The sequence below is a fragment of the Corylus avellana genome, chromosome 4 (genome assembly GCF_965113065.1).
Source record: "Corylus avellana chromosome 4, dhCorAvel1.hap1.2, whole genome shotgun sequence".
NCBI classification, from domain to species: domain Eukaryota; kingdom Viridiplantae; phylum Streptophyta; class Magnoliopsida; order Fagales; family Betulaceae; genus Corylus; species Corylus avellana.
This window is the reverse complement of record NC_142493.1, coordinates 8,857,037-8,866,127: the sequence shown is the minus strand read 5'-3', so window position 1 is coordinate 8,866,127 and position 9,091 is coordinate 8,857,037.

Below are 9,091 nucleotides of genomic sequence, written 5' to 3'. Positions count from 1 at the left end.
CAGTTGTTGTGTATAAAAAATTAATAAATATTTTTTATATTTTTACATAATTTGAGAAGTTGCGAGAAAAAGGAGATTTAGAAAAAAAGTTGATGTGAGAATGAAAAGTTTTCGGTTGTGGAATTAAGATCCTATTACTTGTAATTTGGACAGATAATTATGAGAGGTTTCTTATAGAGTCCACATGTTCAGTCAAGTGTTTTAGCAGTATGAGATTTACTTATAAATAGCTTTTCACAAGAGAAATATTACATTTCTCTATTTTTTTTTAAAAAAAAAAAAAAATTGATTCTCAAATAATATGTCACAATTTCATGTGATGGTAACACATCATTTAAAAATCAACCTTGTTTTCCTTAGATTTTATGCATGCTAGAAGCGTAAACGTATCAGGAAAGTTATTTTCTTGTTAACTAAAAACGTTTTCAAGTTGATCAATAGTTTATACCAAAAAATCTAATATATATTATTCCGAAACAAATAGAGCTTAGACAATGGTAAAAAAATTACAAACCATAATCTAGTGGGGTTCTATTAGTAGGTATAAAAGTTATCATCGTCTTCAAAATGTATCTGAATTTTTCAGACATTTGATAAGATATGAGTAGACGTAACAATATGATAAGATCATTATGGTTCCCCAACTCCTTTTCGTACAAATATATTAGAAGCAAGGTTGGGAGATGCATTGTCAAGCATATAGGTCCTTTTCTTTTCTTTTTTCTTACCAAGTATTACATATTATTCCTTTTAAAGGATTTTTTTTTATTTTTTAAATCTCATAGTTTATTTTCTTTAAGGAAAAATTACACTTTATCCTCTAAAGTTTGGGGTGATTTGCAATTCGACTTCCAAAGTTTCAATTTTGACAATTCGACCAATATTATCACAAAATTCCTATATTGCCCATAATTTTTATTTTATATATATATATATATATATATATATATATAGAACAAATTTGGGGGTGCAAAAATGGCCATATGACCAAAGCCACCTTGAATTTTTTTTAAATTTTTTTTATAAAAAATTAAAAGATTAAAAATTAAGTGCAATATGGAAAGTTTTGGATACAATTGGTCAAATTGCAAAAAATTGAAACTTTAAGGGGTGGAATGCCAAAATTAAAACTTTAGAAGTTGAATTACAAATCGCCCCAAACTTTGAGGGAGTAAAATATAATTTTCCCTTTCTTTAAATTTCAAAGCTTTTTATTGGTCATGACTAGCATGGACGGATTTATGGGGGGACTAATAGTGGTCTTAGTCCCCCAAATTACAAGGAAAAAAAAATTAAGGCAAAAATAATAATAATAATAATAATTAAGGTATTTTTTGCCAATTAGACCTTCTCTAAAAAAATTTTGGCCCTTAATCCACCCAAAACTCAAAGCGACTCCGTCCCTAGTGACCGGTGAGTTCATATAGTTTTTTTTTATTTTTTGGTGTGTGTCCTAAGCTACTTGGAATACTACTTTTTTGTGTTTTGTTTCAAGGATAAGGTACTACATGGGAGAAAGCTATCCTGTCGACTGATGGAACTACATGGGAGACTAGGAGGGTCATGTCCCCTTTCCCCCTCCATCTCTTCCATCTTTTAATATACATATTATATAGTTAATATGTTTATAATTAAATATTTATATATAGTTTAAAAAAATTGCTTAAAAAATTTATTTATAGTTATTTTATATATATATATATATATATATATATTTGATATCTATTAAATAATGCTTTGATCCTACCAAATTCTGATTCTGTCCCTCTTATAATCAATCATACAAATGAGGTGTGAGGTGGGTAAAGGCCATCATAGGCACCCAACACATCCCACTTGGCCCAACCTAATTTCTATGAGATCTACCTTTCTCTTTCTCTCTCATTTTTTTTTTTTTTAACTAACAAATAGAATTTAAATCGATGGTTCTACATCGGCCTCCCATCCTTTACCCTCCATTTTAAAAAGTAGTAGAAGAATTTATTATTATTATTTTTTTTCTTACACTTGAGAATGTAACAATTTATAAGAAGTTTGATGAGCTTAAGGTTTGTAGCTACAAGAAATGCTATTTTTCTTTTTTTAATATTTTATTTATTTCTCATTCATCTTTATTTATATTTTTTAAAAATTTACAGTTGGATCTAGATGTAGGTCCTACAGATTTAATGACAAATTTGAAAAAGAAATAAATGAGAGATGGAGAAATAGCATGTCGCTTGTAGCTATTATTATTTCGCTCAAAGTGATCACTTTCGAACCATTCACCAATTGTTTGATTCATTGAACCCATGAGACGTATTGGTCTAGTCAATTGCTTCAATGCCACAAAATTAACAAGCTATTTCTTTTTCTTTCTTTTTTAGAAATACTACATACTACACTCATATCCCACCTTAATTTCTTTAGGTTGACGTTGTAATGCCCATTAGTCTTTGATTTTTGTTTTTATTTTTTAAATAAAAACAGATCCAAGAATTGATGATGGGTACTATCACATCAACTCAATAAAACATGATTGGGTGGGATAGTGGCGACATTTGAACCTCTATTAAAGATGTCAACTTATAAGAGTATAAGTAGGCTAACTTGTCACTTACCTATTGCTTATCTCTTGATGCCTAGGTATATGGAAAGTCCATAATTTCCATTTACACACTATTTTCTTTTTATAGTGGTGTCTCATACATAGCAGTCCAACAACTTGTGCCTTCCTTGATTATTCTTCCACAATTATCTTCTCTCAACTCTTTTCATCTCCATTGAAGCCATCATCTTCACTTTTCATCTTCTTCCATAATCCTTTCTCCTCCCCACCCCACCCACAAACCCCTATCTTAATCACCTCATAATCCATTGACTTCCATAAATGATAAGTCATTGGCTTTCGGCCACCTGCAAATTTTTGAAATTATCGGTGCATATTTTTGTAAATTTTTTACACTTGTAAGCGCCGATAAATCCATCTTTGCAACTAAAGTAAGCCGCCGCTAGATAATTACAAAATCGACGTTAAAACAGTGGTGTTTTTAACATTGTATATTGTCAATATAAGCTACCTAACATTGTGAAACTACTATTAAACAGAGAAATAAAACATAATATAAATTTGTGGACAGAGTTTTCATCCAAACTGGATTGGAGAAATTTTTCTCCAACCTATTCTATTAAAATGACATGTGTCCTCTACATGTGAGAATCACATGCTTGTCTCAATATTCAAATATTTGTTCAATACATTATGTCCAAAAATAGCTAAATAACAATCATCACTCAAAGAGCTCTTACACATCCTCGTCCTCAGAATCACCCGCATTCTCATTGTCGTCACGGTTGTTACCTGCCCAATCATATATAACATATTCAATAATAGAAAGAAAAAAAATAAAAAAATAAAATAAAATAAAAAATATATACAGATATGTTAATATATAAGGTACTTTAATCACCCGAGCAAATTTGAACTCTAGCCATTAGTTTCTGATTAACGGAGTCTCTTTATGTACACCTGTTAAAGTCTTATGTTTTACTTATTTTCTTATTTTCTTTCTTTTATTGTTCCATTCTCTTATTAGGAGTGATACTATGCCGGACTCAATTTACAAATATTGATTTTTTTTTTTTCATAAGTAATTGGAGAATAAAAGATTCGACTAAGTGATCTCTACTTTATTAAATGTACTCTTTAGCCAATTAAAATATTCCTTAAAAACTACGTATTGATGATGTTACACGCGTGTGGAATAGGGGCATAGGGGCATACTAGTATTCCTTACGGGCTACATACAACCATGATTGGTCCATATGTGTATATATATATATATTAAAAATTTATAAATGACTTCATCGTCCATGACTCCATCTTATAGTGGGTTTCCCTCTTTTTCTTCAGATCCATGCATGTAGCTCTCTCAATCTTGTTCCAATTACTTTATATATATATAAAACGGCAAGACACGCATCTCATTCTTGTGTATATCTAGGAAACAAGTGGCATGGCCTAAAACTTTGCTAAAACAAAGACCAAACAAACTGGCTATAAATATTTTCCAAGTAATTCTAACAATTTGTTGGGGGTGATTGTGGACTTTAACACATGCATGGTAGCTCTTCTGACTATTATCTTTTTAATAATTTATTGAGCCTACATTAAGGCTTATCATTTTCCGCCAAGAAATAGTAAGCAACACATTAGATTGAAGGATGATACCTACAACATTTTGGGATTAGTTTGTTAGGAGAATATCTTTAACACCTACGGCAATGAAGGTTCTCAGACAGAGAGAGAGAGAGAGAGAGAGAGAGAGAGAGTAATGAAGATAGCAATGGAAAAATACTATGTATATCATCTCTTTGTTTTGGTCGCAGGAAAAATTTGTGCCAGTAAAAGCCCTAGTTTTTAGTAGTGCTAGCCCTTTAAACCCACAAGTCTTGTAAAACCCTTGGCTAAGAGGCTAAAAATGGTTCTCCGCGAAATTCTCTTTCCCATAAGGAATTAATGCCGTCTCTCGTTGCTTCAGGGTTAGCAAGTATGCTGATGGTCTCTTACATCTTCATCCATCAATGAACTTGTAAAGAAAGAGCAATGTAAGCATTGGTGCCTACCGATGGATGCCGGCAGAGAATAATTCTGATACTTAAGCTAGAATCGTGTATGAGATTTAAGATGGTAGACAATAAGTGAGAGTTTTGAGTTAGGGGCCAAAAGTCCCTTTTACCCAGTTGGAGCTTTGCCTTTATAGTATGTCTCGTATAACCGTTTGAGCTTATTGATCAAATCGTATCATGGCATTACCCTTTCAATGTCCTAGCTAGGTATTAGGATTCTCATTCCTCTACATCTAGAACGGATTCAGAACCCTAGAATTTCTAGAATTAGGAATTTCAGTTTCTGAAATTTCAGATTCAAGCCATTCATTTTCATTTAAGAGCCAATACTCTGCACATGTCCCACTACTAATAAATAATAAAATAATGATGATTATTAATATCATTAATATCATTAAAAATTTATTATTATTTTATTAGTAGTGGAACACATGGCAAGATAATGACCCTTGGATAAAAATGAATGGCCTGAATCTAAAATTTCAAAAATTAGAATTCCCTTAGGAATTCTAGGGGATCCAGATCCATCTAGAACATAAATGATATTGTGGGATTTGAATTTTATTCCGTTGCCTTTATGGGTTCAATGGGCTGCACACCCTTATTGGCCAAATTCCCAACATACATATATGGATGTTAAGCAAATTACTATCAGACTCCTAAATCTGGAATTTCTCCTTGTTTTGGGGGTATAAAGGTAAAATGAAAAATAAAGCCTTGATAGTAAGGGTAGACTGCTTCCATGAGCTCTAGAAGCTTGAACAATTCTTGGCCAGTATTTTAAGAGAATTTTTTACCCAGATCCAATGAGATGGCAGCTCAGACATGACAACATTCCTAATTCTTGGCCATTATTTTCAGATAATTTTTACCCAAAACCAATGAGAGGGCAAAACTCAGCTCAGACATGACAACATTCCTAACTAAAAAAACAGTTGACAACTTCCTAAAGCGTGCAGCATTAATGTATTTTATGGACTTAGATGATGTTAATTAATTAATGATAATGACAATAATAGCATTAGAATATTAATTCCATGGACACATACATGTGATATTCACTAATTAATAATCTAATCCACTCATGAGTTATCTCTACTTTGGTCATTGGCCATTACCAAGGTTTATGGGCCTTGTTGGCATCACCAATGAATGCACATGTATGATTAAGGGGCCATGCATGAATTATGCAAGAGAACCACCCAAAAATAAAGAGAAATTATGCAAGAGACCCATCAAGTGCATGCTCCATATATTTTGTCCACTAACAACAATCATGGGTCTAATATATTGCCCCCGTGTATTAAAAGCCAAAAAGAAAAAGAAAAAATAAAAAATAAAACCCTAGAGAACATATTTAACAACCTCAATTATTTATCTATAAACCTATTGAATTACCAATATTTAAACACATTGTAAATACCATGTTGATTTGAGTGGAGGGAACAAGTATCAAATACCCAATTTAGTTTATTCTTCATATTATTATGAGGTCTGTCCTTTCGGAGGCACTAAGCTTCAAGCTTTTTTATAATTAAGGTGGCATGCAAGAATTTATACGGGATTCCTTTTTATAGTCCGTTTGAGTTTGTGATTTTAAAATGTACGATTTGAAAACGTGTTTTTTAAAAACTCAGTTAAGCGTTTGGTAAAGTCGCAGTTTGGCCTTTAAAATCGCAATTTAATATTTAAAATTATACATTTTCAAAACTTTTTAAAAAACACAATCCCATATGCTATTTTTTGCAATTTGGTTTAAAATCCCACTTGTTATTTATGAAATCGCAATGCCAAATGCAAGCATTTCATTGCTCTAACTATTCTTCTATCTTTAAGTGCATAGTATTGAAATAATATTGGCATATATATATATATATATATATATATATATATATACTTTTGGAAGTGATTTGAAATTATTAGTGGTAAGTGGGTCAACTTAATTACTAGGGTTTTACTTTATGTGCTAAAATAAAAGAGAAAACATGTTTTTGTTGACCACTCTTATGGTGTAATGCTATTTCCTACTTTCTATATCCAATAGAAATGAAAGATTGAAAGCCAACATAATAGTGTGGTTAAGAGCAATAACGGTTGTGGCATCGATAGTCATGAGTGGGAGCCACGGGTGTGAATAAAGTAAATTGGTCCATTATAGTTCTAAACCGGTTTTAAAATAAAATAAAATAATTATGTTTGAAATGAATCTTATTATTTTTATGCAGTACTTTTAGAATATAATTTAATTTTTAAACTGACTCTTTTTATTAGCTTAAACGTTTGAGATCAATAGTGGTTTAATATGGTATTAAAGCAAGTGTTTTGACTTCAAACTTTAACTTAGTTATTCACTCACATTTCAGTTAAATATTTCACGTGTTAGGCCTTTGTAAGACTCTGCTCTAAGTGCTGTGATATTGTTTGTTTAGGTCTCAGCCTGCACAGTTTTGTTATTGAGTTTATCTCCAAAATGCCTCATACCATTTAGAGTAAGCATATTTCATATAAATGTATCATCTTTTTCACATTTAGGCAATGTAGGATGTCACAATCACCCCTTCTTGGGATACAGTGTCCTTGCTGGCGACCCTCGTGAGCTTGTGCTTGCTCCCCCATCTCAAGTTAGGCTATGGGTCTGATACCATATGTAACACTCCACCCTAAATGATATGATATTGTCCGCTTTGGGTCTCAGCTCACAGTTTTTTTATTGGGTTTACCCCCAAAAGGTCTCATACCATTTAGAGTGCACATATTCTATGTAAATACATTATCTTTTTCACACCGTGCGAGCTTAGTATCTAGGGGTGAATAAAACTGCTATAACCGCTAACCGCTTTATATATATATATATATATTTCATATAATATATTTATTTGTATGTTGTGTACAAGACTACAAGTGAAGTGATGATTTACAAGAATTGTTGTAATTTTATTTGTATTATATGTTGTGTAGATTTGTAGAAGGTGACTAACAAGGATCTTGATATATAGCAATTTTTAATGCTAAAATGGCCATGAAAAGGAAAAAAGAAATTGTTTAAAGTGAGCAAAACACGTTTAAAGTGAGCCCAAAACCGGCAAAAAAAAAGCGGTTAGTAAAAAAATGGTTATTCGGATGCGGTTAACTGCTAACCAGGAGGCAGTTAACCACCTAGCGTTTAGTGGAGGCGGTTAGTAAAATTTACTAACCACCTAAGCAGTTGCGATTAGCAGTTTTAGCCACTAACCGCTAACCGCAACCGCATTTTCACCCATATTAGTATCCTCACTTATTAAGATGATATTGTTTGAGCTCACACGTGAGGGTGAGGGTTAGAATATAAATTAAAGGATTCAATTAATCATTTCTTATTAGTTTAATTTTTTTAAAAAAAAATAATGATTTAACATGCTATCAAACCAGGTTCTGAGTTTAAATCTTGACTCTATCATTCACCCCGATTTCAATTAAATATTTCACGTGTTTGACCTCACTTATTAAGAATGTGTTTAAGCTCACATATAAGAGGAAGTGTTAAAATATAATTTAAATGATTAAATTGACAATTTCATATTAGTTTAAGTTTTTGAAATAAATAGTTACTTAACATGAAGTTTATTTAAATTTGTATTTTAGTATATATATATATATATATATATGATTTGCCAAACACTTTATAAATTACCATCAAGTTAAAACACACCCGTGGCTAGTAAAGAGGTGGTTAATTAGTAAAAAAACAAAATGTCATGAAAAATATTTTAAAAATTTGAGAAAAAAAAAAAAGCTAATCATTAAGGAGACTAATGAGCATAATTATGATTATCATAGTGCTTTAAATCCATCTCTGTGTGCTTTTAATTTTCATTGTAACTTAAGCGTTAAGTGTGTAGTAGGCAATTAGAATTTGAGCATCTGGTGGTGGAAGCCTTTTTCCTTGCACGGGCCACTCGAGCTTAGGTAGAACCATTATTACCAAGAAAGCAGTGAAATAGGAGTGTGAACGGGTGGACTTTTCATGTTAAAATTAAAAGCTATAAAGTAATTAAAGGTGGAAATGACACTACCATATTAAATTGAAACCCAACGTTCCTTGGATGATCATCAAAAGTGATTGGAATTTTTTTTTTTTTTTTTTTTGGATGTACAAGAACATATGATGTTGGAACAATTTTTAGTACGGTTCAACCTGCGATATGCTACTTGCAAAATAAAGAAAGTTATCCGCAGATCTGTCGATCCCTTCTTTGAGGACCGGCCAGAAATAAGGGACGGTTTTTTGAGAGACTAAGCGTCATTCCTTTACTTAGTGCAATTTCATAATGTTTATAACTACTTTTACCTGTAGTACTTCAGGTTTCATGTGGTGGGAGAGAGAAAATCAAAGCTAGAATATCAAAATAGAGAGATCTTGAAAGTTTCTCTCTCTTTATAGGAGATTTTGGTTGGTGTAATATTTATTTATCAAAGTCATTGATGATATAAGTAGAACAAATGA